Source organism: Calypte anna, chromosome 13 (assembly GCF_003957555.1).
Source record: "Calypte anna isolate BGI_N300 chromosome 13, bCalAnn1_v1.p, whole genome shotgun sequence".
Classification (NCBI taxonomy): domain Eukaryota; kingdom Metazoa; phylum Chordata; class Aves; order Apodiformes; family Trochilidae; genus Calypte; species Calypte anna.
This window is the reverse complement of record NC_044259.1, coordinates 5,542,378-5,560,027: the sequence shown is the minus strand read 5'-3', so window position 1 is coordinate 5,560,027 and position 17,650 is coordinate 5,542,378. Positions and strand designations below refer to the sequence as shown.

The following is a 17,650-nucleotide window of genomic DNA, read 5'->3' as shown; positions in this document are numbered from 1 at the left end:
TCCAGAAGCTTCCAAAATTCATAGTTTGAGATCAGTTCTGAACCATTTTTTGCTTCAGGTTTTATTGCATGCATCTTTTAAAACAGCCTATCCAAAGCATCAAATTAAAATGGAAATGCATATGTAAGTAAATAAAACTGGAATTATAATTGGAATTATAACAGTCATAACTGTGTGGTTTTGACTGTCCTAATGTTCATGTCTTGGATGAGAGGTAATCTGAATATCTTTTTGTTGTAAATTATATTTAAATGCTTTACCACATCTGTACTGGTCATGGCTACTTTGCTCGTACCAATGTGAAATTTAAATTATTATTGCATCTGATAAAAATTCTAGAAAAATCAAGGATTTCACACACAGAAAATAAGGAACGTTGTTCTTTATTGTTCTACCTTGTAAAATCTGCAGATGTGAAGCTGAACTTAATTTATCAATTAAAGAGAAGCTAAATAGTTTTGGTTTTACTTGGGAGAAATTAATTATAGAAGTGGCTTCTTTTTTTATTTTATTTTTTTAATTAAAGTTCTTAGTAAATCATGAAAATATTGCCTAAGGAGGTTGTGGCTGCCTCTTCCCTGGAAATATTCAAGCCCAGATTGGATGGGGCTTTGAGGAACCTGGCTTTGTGTGGAAGGTGCCCCTGCCATTCAGGGTGGTTGGAACTAAATGATCTTTAGGGTATTTTCCAGCCCAAATCATTCTATGATTCTATGATGGTCACAAAAAAAGGGAGGTAGATGGTGTTAATGCTCTTACTTGATGATGTAAAAACAAGGTTGAAGATGAAAACCTTCAGGAATGGTCCAGAAGTGGCACAGTAGCAAAACCCCAGGACAATTTGGAGATTTTTTTTGGTGCTGCTTATCCTGCTGCCCTGGATTTCCATGCTGCCAGCTAAGCAAAAAAGAGCCATGTAAAAGTAGAAATTGAAGGTGTATAGGTTTTTCCCCTGCCTCATTCCAATAGGCTGCTCCCTAAATAGACTTCTTTTTTGGAGAAAATGTTATTCAGCATCAAATATCTGGTTATTCTCTCTTTCTGTGCAGCTTCCCAATCTAAACTTTTCGACCTGGGGAACAGATTCCCTGCGTTGCAAAGTTCATGGTGTGGGAGTTAGACCTGTTAGAGGAATTGTAAGTATAATCTGCTGTTAGCAGGTTTGGGGGCTTATGTGGCAAATGGATAATTTTAAATAACTCTTTGAAATCTAGGTGGAATTACAGAAATCACAGTGAAATGGCTTGACTGCTGTTCTATTCTTAGTATTTAGGTCCTTAAAGCAGATGTGCTGGACTGGGAATCCAAGGTTTTTTTAAGCTATTTTAAAGATGTTAAAGTTGTTTACAGGCTCTGTGCATTTCTCTACATGCAGTTTTGTTCACAACAAAGCACAAAATCTTGCATATGAGAAGATGTTGCAAAAAGTCACACTAATTCAGCTTGCTAAGGTCAATGCATAGTCTTCCAGTGAAGCATCTTTAATTTACAGAATTTTTATTGGGCAAAAATAGGGATGTTCTTACAAAGGTAATCCTGTGCATAAGAGGACAGTTCCTCTTTTTTGGAGGTTCTCTTGTGCTGGGAAACTGGAAGAAAACAGACATGTGAGCAATCCTGACTATTTAGTTTTAGCTAGAGTAAGCCAAGCACCTTGAGGCCTAGTTTCAAGGTTACTGAAAGATGAGCTATGGGCAAAAGATAAGGAAGCTGGCAGCAGAAAAGAGTAACAATATGATAATGATGTAACTAGCAGAAGTTCTGTGAGAACAGGATTTGTGGCCAAGATATAGCCACCTGCAAGATATCGTTATATAAACAAGGACTCTATATAAAGCAAGTGTGAATTGTTAATAGATGACTTCACTTTAACCATATTGGTGACTACGTGTTGTCCTTAAGCCTCCGTGGTTTTTCTACATTTGGCACACAAACAGGGACCCTCTTGCTGTTGCTTCCAGGAGCGATGAAGACAGCTGGGATGAGAGGGTAGCAAGAAAGCCGACCGAAGCAACGGTGCAGCAGGAGCGGAGAAGCCAGTCGAAAGGAGACTGCTGCCCTGGCGGTCTATGTAGCTGGTGCCCGGCTATGGAACGAAAGAGGTACCTTGGAATTGAAGAATCTCGCCAGGAAAAAGGTGGCGGCTGGGGAGGAGATGGGGTCTACACTCTCTAAAGAAGAAGAGGCAGTAGTTAAGTTCCTCCAATGTATTCTCTCTAAGAGAGGTTTATCATACGAAGGCAGGACCTTACGAGAATTACTGAAATGGGCACAGGATAGAGATTTGATCCCCTTGATGGGTACCGTTTTTGAGTTACCTGCTTGGGAAGCCATAGGTATTGCCCTATGGGATAAAATTAGCAATGGAGATAAGGAGGCACGATGCTTAGTGACACTCTGGAAATTGATTAGAGAAACCTTAAAAGAGATGGAAAGTGAAAGAGCAGCAGCCTCAGCATTTGCTGCCTTAATGCCTGATCTACCAGTACCAATGAATGCTCAAAGTATGAACTTGACCTCTAAACAGTTATTTGGGACACCTAAAATACCCCCACCAGCACCCGAAGGGACTATAGTGATTCGAGCTCAGCCAACTGTGCCATTTGACCCTGGGGTTCAGATGAAAAGTAAAAATGGGACCAAGAAGCAAAACCAAAAGCAACCGAAAACACCACCAGAATCATCGGAGGACCCAGAGGGAGAGAAGCCGGAGAACACAGGTGAGGAATCTTGGAATGCAGACTCCCCACCTTGCGCCTGCCTGCTGCGGCTCGCAGCCACTCTGCCACCTTTCCACCTCTGACACTTCATTTATCTTTTTGACCACAGTTGGCATCAATTAATCCTCTGCTTCACCTGTCAACACCATCAGTGCCTGCTATAGAGCAACAACCAAGGAAAGAATTGGGACTCAGAGACAAGCAACTAAGGGAACTGCTGAAGAAACTGAAAGAACTGGAGACCAAGGATGAGTATACCCCTGAAAAAACTAGTTTTTGCTCCAGGGAACATTGCAAATAACCCAGGGGCACTAATCCGTTTTTACCCCCTGATCCGTTCCCTATTCCTGCTCCTACTTCCCTTAACCCTTTAACACCCACTGCTCCACCTCTTACAGATCTAACATGGGGAGGGGAGGGTGGTGGGGGGGATAGTGGGATGGGTGGGAGTGTGTATCTGGTACTAGATGGAAGGGAATTATTCAAAATGCTACTGAAGGAGAAATGGTCCCCAATATGGGTCTGATGGCTTTTCCAGTGATTGTGGGACCAGGAGAAGAAGGTCAATGGGTTGCATTAGATTGGAAAATGATAAAAGAAGCCAAAGCTGCCATTACGCAGTACAGTTTAAAATCGGTTTTAGTCGTTTGTTCAATCTCTTTTGCAACATCTTTTTACTGTTCAATTGTTGACACCATATGACACAAAAATGCTCATTAATACTCTGTTAACTCCTTCTCAACAATTGCAATTTCATCATAAATGGTAAATGCTATGTGAAAATGCAGCTGTGATTCCAGCTGTTCTGTGATTGACAGAACATCAATGCATTATATGGAGTGCAAGCACAAATGTTACTGGGTGCTTGTCCTTTTGTACGTGCAGATTTGCAGGCATGGTTTCAAACTGAAGTTTTGCAACTTTCACAAGAATTGGTGTATAGAGCTTTGCAAACTGTGCATGATCCTGCACAAGCAATCCCCTCTTTTACAAATATTAAACAGGGGGGAGCAGAGCCATATTCAAAATTTGTGGATTGCTTATACTCAGCGATAACATCACATCTGGATTTGTCAGAAGAGATGAAAACAGAATTTTTTTTTTATATGTTAGCATATGACAAGGCTAATGGAAAAACTAAACATGCATTAGGGCTACTCCCAAAAAGTGCTACAGCAGCTCAATTGTTAGAAGCTTCTGAGTGAATGCTAGAAGCAGATAAAGCTGCATAAGGACCATCATTGCAATGTGGTCCTCAATATTGATGTATATTGTGGTGCATGGTGCATTGGTGTTTCTTACAGAGATAAAAAATTAAAAAAAATGAAAAACTTGGTAATTATACTTGCAGTTTTGGTTTAGGAGATTGTACATTTCATTTTATTTTAGGCTAACTTCACCAGATTTTAGTAGCAATGTCATTTCATTTTTGAATCTTTGAGTGGTTGTTGTTAATTTTTCTCATATATTGGTGAGGAGTAAGACAAAAAAAAGAAAAAAAAACCCAAAAAAACAAAAACCCCCCAAAAAACTAAAACCAAAACCAAAAACAAACCAAAAAAAACCACCCCAAAAAAAAAACCAAACCAAAAACCAAAAAAAAGCCCGAGAGTTATGAGAATGAGTATGCCTTTTCGGAGGCCGAGTTGCTGCGGAGAGAGCTGCTCCTTGTACAGAGAGCACCCACACTCCTGCCTCCGCAGCCACTTCTCGCCCACACACACACACACTGCTGCTGCTCAGAAAATGAGCCTTGCTGCAGACACCGCAGCAGAGGAAAAAAAAAAAAAAAAAAAGAAAAAAAAGGAGGGGTAGGAGTGTGCCTTTGCTTTTTAAAGGCTTGGAATTCTGTCTCTAAACAATTTTATTAGGCCTTTTTGGGCCTCAATTTGGCAACTATGGAGGAAACCAGGACTCCACTGTGCCATGACCTGGGAGGGGTCTGAGGATGCTTTTGGGGCCCTGATGTACACACGTGGAATTGAAAATACAAAATATGTCTCTTGAATCACTTTTTTTTTTCTCTTCTCTCTTCCTGCTTGCAATTAGGATATGTTTACCTCAATGTATGCCTGACAGACACTTAAAAGATAAGATTGCTTATCAGGTCGCCTCCTGGTGCATGGTGGAGACCAAAAACAATGAAAGTAGCAAAAGACAAAAAGATAAGGATGACTCATCTCTGGGAAGTCTGGAAATATGTATGTGTCAGGGACTTATGCAATAAAGGGACCTCTCCTTCTTTTCGGGGTATAAAAAACCCTAAGAAAAAAGGAAAAAGCAGCAGCTTCTTCTAAATGCCTCCTTCTCTTGGCACTTCGGTTTCCAGCTACGAGGCAGACACAGCGGAGGAATGGAAAGGCGGCAGAAGTGATGGATCCTTCACAAACGACTATAGCGTGAGGCCAGGGCCGGCGGACGGTGACAAAATCTCTTTGATTTTTCCTTTTACCTTAATGACTCTCTTTCCAAGGTGACTAATTTATGCAAAGGCTTTCTGCTAGCCTGGAAACTGGTTTTCCCTGTTTAAAATAAACCCTTGTAACTTTCTTAAATCATAACGCCTTGTTATTTTTGTAAAATTCACACGTTGTCTATAAGTAGTGGCTGAATTTTCCCCCCAGTCAAAATATAAATAATAACTCGGATCATAAGAGGCCCCCCGACGAATTTTTGTCAGATAAGCCTCCTATACCCCCTTAGCTCTACGTGCCAGTGGACACCTGACCTTCCTCATACTAAAAAGGTATTTAAGTCCTTCCACTGCAGTGTGAAATGTGCTTTTCGTATTGTGTTGTATTGATAACAGGCTTTTTTAATGTTGTAATTCATGTGATCGTTTATATGTTGATTATGGGATCCGTCGTCTATATGTTGATTGTTGATTGTGCTATTCTGTTGCACTGTTAAGCAGATGAACTTAACTTCTGGTATTTTAACACAGATGCTAAAAGATGTCGATAGTGTCAGACATGCAGTTTTACAATATTGTGTTGCCACTGACTTTTTATTGTTAGCTTTTAGGTTATGTTTGTGAAGAGTTGGATGGAGTGCATTTGCATAAATTTATCTGATCATTCTGAGTCAATTCACAACCAAAACCGATTGATTAAGATAACATGAAAAAATTAACTGTTGCATATACTGGGTTAAATGAATGGTTAAATTATTTAAGGATATGGGGATAGCTTAGAGATTTAATTAGACAAGGTTTATCAATTATATTTGTTATTATTGGTTTTAATTATTAGTATGTTATTATTGCTTTTGTATAATTGGTATGTTATTTATGGCAATGTATCATTAGCATGTTATCTCGCATAATGAAGTAAGTCAGGATTGCTCAAAAACAAAAAGGGGGATATGTTGGGAAACTGTCTGGAAGAAAACAGACATGTGAGCAATCTTGACTAGTTTTAGCTAGAGTAAGCTAAGGGCCTTGAGGCCTAGTTTCAAGGTTACTGAAAGATGAGCTATGGGCAAAAGATAAGGAAGCTGGCAGCAGAAAAGAGTAACAACATGATTATGATGTAGCCAGCAGAAGTTCTGTGAGAACAGGATTTGTGGCCAAGATATAGCCACCTGCAAGATATCATTATATAAACAAGGGCTCTATATAAAGCAAATGTGAATTGTTAATAGATGACTTCACTTTAACCATATTGGTGACTACGTGTTGTCCTTAAGCCTCCATTTTTTCTACACTCTTGTAATCAATTAAGTTTCAAAAACTACCTCATGTATTAAGTATTTTCACTGAAGTTTCTGACCAAGAAACCAGTGAGTTCATATAACAACTTTTATACATTTATCTGCTTACTAGATATAGAAGCTCTACCTTTTTTAATATAAGCACTTGAATATAATCCTCTCTGCCAGACTGGATACAAAAAGTTACTTTTGTGTTTGAATCCTCATTTTGGTTTCTTAATATCAGGTTTAGTATTGCATTTGAAACCAGTTTCATATAATTAGATTCTCAAAATAGAATCTTATGTATCTGGAAGTCTGCTGGTCACCTAAGTGAGCAGGTTATTTAAACTGCTGCTGACATCTGACCTATTTTGAATGCTTATCCACCTTCTGGGAGTTGAATACAATCTGTAGATGAAGGTACTCAGTTGAGTTTATAATATGTGAGGAAAAGGCAGAAGGAAAAAATTCCATGAAGAATAAGAATATGGGCAGTTATCATCTGGTTCCATGTGTAGTCAGGAGCCAGGATCTGGGGCAGGATCCCCACAGAGGAAAGGAATGGAATGGGGTCAATGGGAATTGAGTTTAATCATGCGAATTAATTTTGGGCAACACATCATTCACATCCATTCTCTTCTGGTTTTGGGGTGCTCTCCCCAATTTCCAACCACTTCTTATGGCAGTGGAGTGTAGGAACAGACAGGGTTCCTTATTTCTTATCCTTCCCTGTAAACTTGCTCACACTGGGAGCTGTTGGGCCTCAAGAATGGCTGGAAACAAAGGTACAGAGGGCCCTGAGCTGCTGCCCTTCAGAGTAAAGACTGGGGGGAAAGAGCTGCATTTTGAGAAAGCTGGAAATAAGACCAAAGCTACTGAGATGTATTTGAATGGGACGTGGATATTTTCTTAAAGATGCTACAGCAAATTATTTCACTTCGCCCAGAATATGTTTAATAATTATCAATAAAGAAGGGCTGAGCCTACTGGTCTTTCAGTCCTGTATGATTTTTGAAAGAGAGTGATCACTGCTGGACCTGGAGTTGTTGCTGCATGGGCCTGGGACTGGTTCTGCTGCACCACCTGAGGAAATGTTCAGCTGCTTTTTGCCATCACTGAAGCATCTTGGGCAGCAGGTCTGGCTCTTCCAGATTCTTCCTGCTCCTCTTTATATTCTTGATATCTAACATCATACTTTTTCTTATCAGGAACTTGAGTATTATAAAAACTTCATTATAAATCTGATAATTTTGTGAGCAAGTCTCCCAGGACTTGGTTTTGAGCCTTGGATTTTGGTTCTGTGTTAAGCTGCAGGACCTGGACACAGTGATGAGCTTGGGGAAGAGAAATGGGGCAGCATTTGTAGGGTCAGCACTGTGCAGTTTCTGCTGCTCTCACTCTGACCTTGGGACTGCAATCAGACCCCAGAGGCCTGAAAGACAAAGCCACAGGAAAAGTGAAAGCAAACTACAAATTGTTATTCATTCTTGTTATTCTAGTGCTCATACAGTATTTAAATGCCTATGCATATATCTAAATGAGCATTATGTCTCTTAGGAGAAGAAGTAAATCCTCTTGTTCTCGAGTTTAAAACAAAATGTTTCTGCTAAATTACAGTTGGGGTGGTTGCTTTGGAAGCACATTTTGTCATGTTCTGTAAATGAAAGCTGTAAATGCACAGATCTTATGGGAAATAATTGTGTCTAAATGTGTTCAGTGTTTTCCATCAGGAAGAGAATACCCTGAAATTTAGACTGGTGGGCATCTACACTGTTATCTTAAAAATGAAATAGACAATGAAGTGAAAGAGGTAGATGACCTCTCTAAGGCATATCATCCAGCAAAACTGACACAACTATGAATCAAAATTACCATTCCTTGGGTAAAAATTTAAACTAAATCCTTTGTCAGAGGATTGATGAGAGCCATCAGTTAGATCAGGATCGGGCCTCAGCTACTGAGTCAATTTTCAAATGGTCTCAATGTAGGAATTGCATATTAGCATCCAAGTACAGTGGTCCTAATTGAGGTGAGGATTGTTTTTAATGTTGTAAACTCTGTAAGATTCCCTGGTATTTCAAGTTAGTCGAATGATTAAATATTTATTCTTGATGTCTCTTGCCTACCAGATGAATCATTTTCCCCTTAGTGTGTCAATTTTCTAGGGACCAGACACTGTAATTTTTATGCACAAACAGCATTTTTGGGCTCTGATCACATGGAACAGCATCTGTTTGCCCACTTTTCATGTGCAAATTACTTTTGAGGATGTGGACTGGAAATTTGAAATATGAAAATGGAGTGGTTGAAATGGAAGACGATTATCTCAAAGGCAGAACAGGTACATACTAGTTTGTCTCATTTCATATTTTGAGTTTGCTGTGTAACATTTGGTTCTGCACTGGATCCAGGCTCTCAGTCCTCACACAGCCTTTGAGTTGGTGTAAAGCCTGTTCAGCCCCTCTTGAGGGATTTCCTTGGGCATGGGTAAGGGGGCTGGGTCTCTGCTCACTTCTGAAAATCCCTGGGATACTGGATCCATTAGAAATGCTTAGAAACTATCACTTGAGGCTTTCTCAAAGTCTTCTGGAGGGAATGACAAAAGTTGGCCCTTGAGCTTAGAATCTCAAGTGAATATTGAAGTAAACAAGGTGTGGAACATGCTCTGAACCAAAAAGGTTCCCAAGTGAAATCAAAGCTACCAGGCAGGAACATGTCCTTCAACAGGGTAAAAAAACCCAAACCAACAGCCAATAAAACCCCAAACCAAACAAGTAAAAAAGAAACCAAACAACAACAAAACCCCCAAAAAACAACAACAAAAAACCCAAACCAAAACAAAACCCAAACAAAACAAATAAAACAACCAACCACGGATTCTCGCCATCATGAGAACAAGAGACACTAAGAAAGCAAACAACAAACAAACAAACAAAAAAACCCCACAAATGCCTAGGTGGAGACATTGAAATTATGAAATTGTCTCTTGATCCAGCATTTCTCCACTCTTTTAAAATGTATCAAAGCTATTCACAATTAACAGATTTTCTCCCTACCCCAACCATCTCTGTTAAACTGTAGGAAAACATTTCCACCATTTCCCCAGCTTAGTTTTCTCTTTTGAAATATATCAGTCAACAGAACCCTGGCTCCCAACTTCAGTGTACACTGAAGCATCACACCTGGCATCACTGGGAGGAAAAAAAGGCACTTGGTTCTTCAGTGCTATTTCTTCTTTGAGGATGGGGAAAGCTTTGTTTAAAAACACTCTTTTCACAGTAACTTATGACTATTTTATTTTTACTTTATTTTTCAAAAAGTGTAGGGACATTAATACTTCTGTTCTTTATCTGTGTAAATTTTGCCTCAAATGAGGCAACAATAAAGGGAACTAAGGTATTGTGATTCATTTGCTGTGTATCATTACAGCAAAAGCTTTGTTGCCTGATTCCTTGCAGAAGTCACTAAGTCACTGAACTTGATCATATTTCAGAAAATGAAAGAGGACAAAAATAAAAGGGCAATAAAATAAATTAGTAGATATCTTGAGGGACACGATTATTACTGATAACTGTTTTGTACCATAAGTGGTCTGTAAGTCTGGCCGTTCAAATTATACATCCACGAAGGCAAAAATCTTACTTGTATAAAAATCTTTATTTCCCTACTGCTGTTTTATTCTCTTTGAAGTTCCAAATTGGCAAGCAAAAAATTAAATTATCTACTAATGATGTTTCAAAAAGATAGTTTGAAACTGTTGAAATATGATATCTTATTAAAAAAAAAACAAAAAATCATCTGGGCATTTAAAGCTCTTTCTTTACCTTAATATCACTGTTGTTTAATACCCTGACTGATACATCCATACTCAGTGTTCATCATGATGCTGTATTTTATTTTGTATTTCCATTTGTATTTACTCAGATCTGAAGCAGAATGGATAATTAGATTAAATTAGTGGAGATGACTGGACAAAGAGCAGTTGGGGAAAGACCTCCCTCAGCAGAAGGGTTTTGCCTTGGGTAGGTGAAGGGATGCTCTGGGGCTGGAGATGCTGAGCTGCACAGTAAGGGTGGGGATACTCCTGCAGCAAAGCTCTTTGGAGATGCAGCAGTACCTGTTACCTGGCAGATGTAAATAACAGGGGGTGGGATGAGGCTGATCTTTTGCATACTTGAGGGATGCAGGGTTTGATTTTGTCTGGTGTGCAGTGCTGGCCCTGTCTGCTGGATGAGTCCCAGGGCAGTGAGGATGCAGGTTTGCATTCAGGGCTGAAGTTAAAACTCATTCCTGCACTCCAGAGCTATACAAAGGTTTTTGTACCTTTGCATGAATGTTGCGCTGAGGAAGGGCTCTAGTTTAGCAAATTTTGATATGGAAGGTTTGTCCAAGGGGAGCAGCTGCAGTACGAGCTTGGAGAGCTTTACCTTGTGTAAAACAGTTTCTTTTTAATAAAGCAGGTTAGGAAATGCTGCTGCTTCTCTCTCTCCTTTTCTCTCATCAGATGGATTTTTCAAAGCTAGTAGAATCTTCACAAAGAAGATCTGTGTCTGTCCAAAGATGAGCCTCTGAGTTTTGACCTTTTTTTTGGTGCTTTTTGTCTTTCCTGCCTTTTTTCTCTTGTTTATGTGCTTGCTTTTGTCTCAGTGGAGGAAAGAGACTTTTTTTTTCTATAAAAGATACCCTGTTGTTGGACAGTTTTCCTTTTGAAACCAAGGGTGGTTTAATAGTCTCACATGGAAAGCCTTTATCATCTTAAAATCTGTTCCAGCACAGCAGGATAGGGCTGCTCCATGGCTCCTGTGATGATTCCTGAAAACCTTCAAGTAACACTTCCAAGAAGCAGAATTGAACCATACCCCCCATGCAAGGCAGAGTGTCAGGGCTACTTAGTCTGCAGATAAACACGTGGTTTGGGGTTGCTGTCATTTGTTCTCTGTGTTAAAATAATTTCTTATATAGGTGTTTAAGACAGACAGTTTTGACAAGGCATCAGGTCTGTGTGAAGCCTTAAAAGTATTCACAGAATATTATGTCTTGATCAAAGCATTCTTAGCCAAAAATTCTATCGTGTCATAGTTACAGCTGAGGACAAAGAAAGGCAATTTACATGGAAGTGTGTGTATTATGCATACATACATACATATATATGTTTGCCTAAAAATAAGCCTGCTGACCTTGGATGCAGCAGTCCAACTCCTTGAGCTTGGAAACTCCTCAGAGCTTCCCCAGCACTGAGCCCTTGCCCTGGGGCAGCTCTGTGTGGCCAAGGCTCATGGTTCATCCTCATTATTTTACCATTCCAGAGCACAGAACAGAAGAGAATCAGTGTGAGCACAGCCACCAACACAACATGACAGGGAGCAGGAAAGCTCCATAGCATGTACTTTATACATGTTTAAAGAAAACCTTAGTTTATATCTAGCAAGACTTAGTAAGATGACTTTCAGCAACTTATTGAAAGAAAATGTGAAAAAAAAATCGACATAGGGCAAAATGCATTCCTGTATTTCAGATTTTCCTTAACAAAGAAGCTTCCAGCTGGAGAACTCTTGTCCTTCCTATGGGCTGCCTTCTAAACTCAGTGTGATTTAGTGATTAGTTGCATCAAAAGAATAATCTGTAGGAACAGCAAACTCTCATCTTTTCTACAGAAGAGGGTACCTTCTGTCTCAGGAAAACGAGTAGGCAGGTTTGCAAAGCTGTACACAGTGTAATTCCTTCCTGACCCCTCTAATGGATTCCTTGAAGCACAATACTTTGTTGACCTCATTATTTCATCTTGCATAACTAGTTCTGCTCTCAGATGTGCAATTATTCAGGCCTTTTGAATTCTGCATTTACACAATTGGTTTCAATAGCCATATAATGAATTTTTTAATCCTTTGGAGAACAGCAAGATTAGGAGATTAATGCAGAATTTAGTGGTGAGCTGTTTTAAATAACTCAATTATCTCAGCAAGGACACAGAACAGGAATAAAAGATAACTGTCTTCTTTTTTCTTTTTTTAAATTATTTTTTGAGATCTGGTTCAATCCTGTCCTTCCTGCTCTATATAACATTTCTGCAGCAATGAGAATGATGTAACTTGCTTCGAAGTCTCCTAAAATGGAGGACCTGATGCTTATGTAGAGTTGTTGCTGGGGCTGAGATGTGAAACCCAGCAGCTGCGCATGCTCACTGAATGGGCACACTGACAAACAGACCAGGGAAATCAGTACCTTGATACATGATAAAATGCAATGGGGATGTGAAAGAAGAGGTTTGTAGTGTAAGATGTAGAAGTTAGATTAAAAAATTATTACTGGCCAAAGGTAAGGGGGAAAGTACTGATGGCAGGAACCTGCTGGCAGGTGGGGATGGGTGGGTGGCTGGCTGGCTGGATGGTCTCATTGCTGAGGCTGTGCCACCCTCCTCAGATCATCTAGTTTGGACTGGTGCTGTGTGGTCCCTCAGCCCCCATGCACAGATAAGCCCCTGGGGTAGGGTCAGAGAACATTCTGGGAAGCAGTGTAAGCTGTGGCCTCTTGTCAAGTTCAGAAATAAATTCCCAGGCTTCTAGGTACAAACTTTAGTGGTAAATATGTCTGGAAAGGGGGGGAAGAAATGATGAGGAGCAGCAGTGGTGATTCAGCACAGGGCAGTAGCCCAGGAAGGGGAGCTTGATGTGCAGGTGTTTGTCTGGTGCTGGGAAACAGAAGTGGAGATTTTTGTTTCTGAGTTCTTGTCGTGCATCCTGGCACATGCCAGTATCTTCTCAGTGCTTTACCAACTGGAAAATACTGTTATTTTCATATATTTTTAGGTAGAAATAGAGAAATTTAGTAGATGGTGGGATGTTGTAATTCTTGGATCATATGGTCATATTCTTGAAGAGAGCAGGTTTGAAAGCAGTGGTGTTACACCAGTGTACAACATCCAAGAGAAATGGCTAATCAGAAATCACAGCTTGAAAACTGTTTTGTTTTGAGGCATTTTTTCCCTTTTTCAAAGGTTAAGTCTGCAACTGCTGCAGCTTTCTCATGTGCTGTACATGTTATGCATGATAGCTAAAATACAGCACCTTGAGGCAGTAATCCGGGGGCATCTACCTTTTCCTGTCCAGACAGCTGTGGTGATGTGTTCCAAGGGGCCCTGCTCTGTGCTGTGTCACCTCTGAGTCTCTGAGGGCTCCTGGGAGACCTGAATGCAGGGAAAGAGCTGGGAGAACACCCACAGCACCCACAGCAGCTGGGCCTCAGGCAGCTGTCCCAGGAGTGGCACTTCTGAGGGCATGGGGGGAAGCTGGAAATAGGGAGGGATGCTGTGCTGGGTTTGTGCTGCTTGCTTTGCAGTGATGATGCTCAAAATCCTTTTGTTCTGATGTCTTGGTTAAAACCCAAGGAAATACAGAAACAGTGGTGTCAAGGAGAAAAGTGTGGATATTTCACTAGAATGTACAGAAGCAGTCTGCACCTCTCAGAATTACACTTTGTTTGGAATTTCCCAGCAACTTAAGAGGAATTCATAAGATCTCTTAGTTTTTCTCTTTTTGCATTTTTCTCCCCAAATGTGCTTTTCAGCCCCTGCAGGCCAGGAGGACTGATCTCTCACTGATGATGTGCAAGCTGTAATGTTCTCCCATCTCTGCTGTTGTTGAGGCATGCTGTTTTCCAGTTCACCTGAGTGTAATCACAGGAAGTTTTGCATGTTGCCTCGAAAGTTTTCCTCTTTATCATTCATCTCAGAAAGATCTACCCCACTGTGTGTTCCTGAACAAAACAAAAAACAACAAAAAACAATAAAAAAACCAAACAAAAAAACAACACAAAAAACCAAAAAAAGAAAAAAAAAAAAAAAAAGGAAATGTGTGAGTAGCAGAGGGGTGGCAGCCCAGCCTGGTTACAGCTGGATGAACACTGGGAGCTGGCACTTGGCTGGGGTAGGGCCAGGCAGCCCCACAGAGGGGACATATGGGGCTCTGGGAGGCTGCACAACCTCTCTGGGCTGATGGGGGAAAGCTGTCAGCAATCTCTATGCAGTTTTGCTGCCCAGGGCATTAATAAAACCCCGTGCCAGCCAAATGTGTCTTCAGTGCTCCTTGCACTACCGAGGATGGGGTAGGTGTGAGGTGGTGATAGTAACTTGCTGCCAGGAAAAGGGGTGGGAAAGAAGCTTGAGGGGAAGGTGTAGGGAGTGAAATGAAGGTTTTGTCTGTTCTGCAGCAAAAAAATTTGAGCCATTCTGCATGTTGAATGGTCAGGGCTTCTATGGGAGAAAGCCCAGGGCCAGGAGGGCTGTTGAATAAACATAGCTGCTAGTGCAGCAGTAAAAGGGACTGAGACCACTGCTGCAGTCAGTGGCAGCTGAGTCACTTTTCAAAGGCCAGAGATCTACAGAGTAGATAATAATAAATAAATGTTTAATATTTGGCTTGCCTTAAAGGTATTGGATCCCACTAGTCTTGCCACAGTGTACCAGGGACTCGTCAAAGTGTCTGCTCTGGTCAGTAAATGCAAAGAGGAGACCTGAAGTCCTGTTTTTTTCAGCAAAAATTGCAAATTTTTTGGTATTTGTTGCTGTGTGTTCAGTTCTACTCTGTGGTGTTGAAAATGCCAGACTTGAGATGCCACCTTTTCTTTTTAAAGATTCATGATGACAATACCTTGGTCTAAACAGTTACCTTTGTTTCCCTAAGTCTTTGATTGCATTTCCTTCACTTCACAGGAAATGGAAACCTGTTTGGTGGTCAGAGTTCTTCAGCACAGAAATGGCTAATGGCAGCTGGATGAGGTCATGGTCACATTTTGAAGTTGACAAACTTTTTAACCACCTTTTCTGTGTCTGTAAAGGGCTGCTGGTACTACCAAGGATACCAGTGGAGCTTTTAGGGTGTTCATGGATTGTATGCCTTCCCAAGCCTCAGCTGTTTCTACTGCTTTTCCTGTGTCAGCACAACTGGACCTGAAGACATCAGAACTGTGATGCTTTGATTCTCACCCAGTGTAAGACAGTAAAATGCAAGAGACTCTTGGGCTCAGGTCGAAGTCACACTTAAACTATGATAGCTGTACTCACTTCTGATTTAATGGTGTTAGCTGTAAAAAAGAGATTATGTTCCTTTTGTAATCATGCTTTTTGGCATGTACCAGGCTTGAATAATCTGCCTTTTGGGATGGAAAATAGCATCAGTATAATGACAAGTGATTTTTAGAGGGTGAATGCAGCTTGGTTCAAAACTAACGTGATAAGTCAAGCATATTTTCTCAAATATGATTTTCACAGTTGTGTTGTACATCTTGGATTGCTGTTTCTTGATTCCTCTTTTGCTTTTTAACCTCTGTGATATCCTCATCTCTCCTTCCCTGTCTTTGCTTCACACTTGGACAATGCAGCAATTTCCAGCCCAGCAGGTTGTATATATTGGGACAAACCTGAGAGGACAAACAGTTTTCTTCTCCCCATGTGGTCCCTATGTCTACCAGAGGGTCCCTGCTCTGGTGTACCTTGTGAAGCAGCTCATGCTCACAATCTTGGTGATGGTGATGGAGAGAATGATAACAGCTACCAGAAGCCAAGAATGTCAAAACATCTCTAAAAGCTACAAAGCAATACCAGTTTCCTTTAGAAAGTACAGCTAAACCTTGTGTCCTGTGCCAAACCAGCAGTTCTTGGTGTCCCCAAAACACTAATTTTTCTGTCAGTAACTCAAGCCACTAGGTGTTGGTTTGAGATTTCAACTAAACATCAAAAAGGAGCTTAGCTGAAAATGTGGAATTTAACAGATTAGTTTCAGTTGTGAATGGTACCTTGTGCTTTTTCATTAACTTGTAAAAATAAATTGTTCCTGAAATTTTGTGCAGAGCCAGCACTTGGCTGCTGTGTTGTCACCTCCATGGCAATGAGGTCTGCTGGCTGGTTCAGCCCTTACCCTGCAGGACAGAGATGCTCTGAGCTGAAGCTCAGATTTTGCCACCTAGACTGTTTTTTGGATGCTCAAGATGATGCAAATTGGCAGGTGAGAAAACACCAGTAAATTGTTGACATAGTGGTAGTGCAAGTGTTATGTGGTTGAAGTGTTCCTCAGTCTCTTTGAGCACCTTTGGTACAATCTGTAACTTTGTATGAGCACTCTCTAAAAATAGTTACTGTGTTCTCTTTTTGTAAACAAAGTGGAGAAAACCTTTTTCTAAGAGATGGCTGATTTTAATAGCATGTGTTATGTGTTGTGGCATTCATTCATTAAAAAGCTTACAGTTAAGGCAAGAGACATGGCGGTAGAAGATCAGATTTTTTTGAGAAAAAAGTTAATGTGTATATTTGCATCACAAGTTGTATGAAGTTTTTTTCCCTCTAGTTCTCTGCACATGCAATTGCCATGAGCAAACAGCAGAAATGCTGGTGGTGACACAGGAGATGCAGACATGAACATCTGGGTACATTCTGAAATGGTTTCCCTGACTTTGTAAGGGTCACTTTGACCATCCAGGGGATTATATAAAACTGAACTTTCATTATTACAATCCTGTGGTCACAGGTCCACCAGAACTTTGGAATAGTTTCTTAGAAGCAACTTGTAAGAGACCCATAGTAATTGAGGTCAAAGCTGTGTGTTTGATGGGCAGTGTGCTAGGAGTTGTGTTAAGTGGTCAGTGACCATCTGGAGATGAGATTTCATATCAAGCCTTTGTTAAGGAATAATTAACTTGCCTCTGATGGTCACTGTTTCAGAGAAGTGTCTCTTGTGAATGGACTTCAGCTTCACTTCTTGAAAGAAGGTTCTAATGAGCTTCTTTTTTCTTTCATGAAGAGTTCCCCCCACACACACTCCCTGGCAGCAAGCTGGCCTGGGGGAAGGGATAACTTTTGATTAAAAACTCTCTGAATGCACATTGCAGAAGGAGTTCTTGCTGCCCAGGACCCAGTGCCACTGTGGAACCCATTCCTGCTGCTGACAGAGAATCAACTACCTGGTTTTTCACCATCATCTTGTTTCCCATGAGGGAAGCAGGCTGATAGTTTTTAGGTAAGCCAAGATTTAGTTTGTTCCTTTGCATGCAGCGAGGATTCATGCCATGAAATTTTTTTTTCCTCCCTTTTCTTCAACTTTTCATATGCTGAACATGAGACTTCAAGATTTATCTGTCTTACCATTCTTTATGTGATGTGACTTGATCTCTCAAACAAAATCCACTTCTTATTTGCTTTTGGAAAACCTTGAATATGGTGGGGCTATGGGGATGTGTTCATGCATGAA

General features: G+C 40.6%; 1 protein-coding gene across 3 annotated transcripts in view; it reads left to right on the top strand.

Annotated features, from left to right (window-relative positions):
• The first annotated feature begins 5,023 nt into the window (after positions 1–5,023).
• The window catches only part of KCNIP1 (potassium voltage-gated channel interacting protein 1), a 203,634-nt gene continuing 191,007 nt past the window's right edge, over positions 5,024–17,650 (top strand). For 2 of the 3 annotated variants that reach the window (XM_030459315.1, XM_030459314.1), the window contains exon 1: positions 5,342–5,466. The gene's annotated coding sequence lies outside the window, so the exon portion shown is untranslated. Of the gene's footprint in view, positions 5,142–5,341; positions 5,467–17,650 lie in introns of those variants that run through there. The other variant, XM_030459316.1, reaches the window with a different exon arrangement.